We start from the raw sequence: 1285 nt of genomic DNA on the forward strand, positions 1-1285 counted from the left end.
CCGCTGAACGGTATACTCTCTCAATGGCTTTCTAGAATCTGGCAAAGCCTGGCTGAGTGAGGCAGGAATATATAGACCAAGTGGCAGGTCAAAACCATGCAGGTAATTAGAGTCAGAGCAGGTGGAGCTACTCCCACTAATTAGTGGAGCAGAGCAGAGAGCAGAACACAACCAGCTGGACCAAAACACAACAGAACAGGAAAGCACAGGTTGCAGAATAGAAGCATTACACAGTCACTGCAGTCAGAGTGATATAACTGAGAGATTATGTTTTTGCTCTGTGAGATTCACATGGTTAATTTAGTTTGATTTATAGAAACACAATCCATCAGAGACGGCAGCGAGGGGATATTATCTGTAAAGAAAACGGTGTCAATGAAGATGAGTAATTATTACATTTTTTTTTCAGTTAAACCACACAAGGCTGACTTCAATGAACTGCAGAAACATGTAACAAGATGCCATTTTCTGTACTCCAAAAAAGGAGCTGAATCAATATGTTTGAACAACACTTTAACACTATAACCTTCACAAAGTTGGTATTTACTGCATCACAGGATATGCATTTGTATTACATTATTTTAGCATTTTTATAAAGCTTGTAATTTTTTTTGCACATTCACACATGGAAAGAAGCATGCTTTCTAACAGTCGTGCTTCTTTCTCTGGTATCTGTGGCATTTGAGAGCTTGCTGAAGGATGCACCGGACCTTGTTCAGAAAAGCTTGTCAGTTTTCTGGACCAGACTGAAGGCCTCATGTGATGGCTCAACATTTTGACAACATTTTTCCAGCACATTATTTGTTCTTGCTGGGTGTTGAATATATATTTTATTGTCCAAGGTCCAACCACATGGCTAGATTTAGACTCCTCATGTCAGTGGTGATGTTAACCACAACATGTCATGGACGCTGCTCTCTCAATGATTTCTTGAATTATTTGCTTGTAATTTGCCCAAAGAATGGAATTGCTACTGAAATGGTAAGCCACCACTTGCTTCCATCCTGTTGTTCTACCTGCCAACATAAAACACATGCATGTGTTGGTGCTTTCCTCTATGTCCAGGCAATGTCACATCCAAAAAGCTTCCCTGTTCCTGGGTGCAGCTCCATGCTTAGTATTATTGCCATTTCCTCCAGAGTTAAGACACCTGGTTCAGGCTTAATGTGTTGCAGTTCTTTGCTGGTTTGTGATGTCATGGAGAGGAAGACTCATGTCCTGAAGAAACATGTAGCTTGTCGAGCACGTAGAAAACGGATTGTCTGTTTTTTTATGTGCATTTGCT

Source organism: Fundulus heteroclitus, unplaced genomic scaffold (assembly GCF_011125445.2).
Source record: "Fundulus heteroclitus isolate FHET01 unplaced genomic scaffold, MU-UCD_Fhet_4.1 scaffold_48, whole genome shotgun sequence".
NCBI lineage: Eukaryota > Metazoa > Chordata > Actinopteri > Cyprinodontiformes > Fundulidae > Fundulus > Fundulus heteroclitus.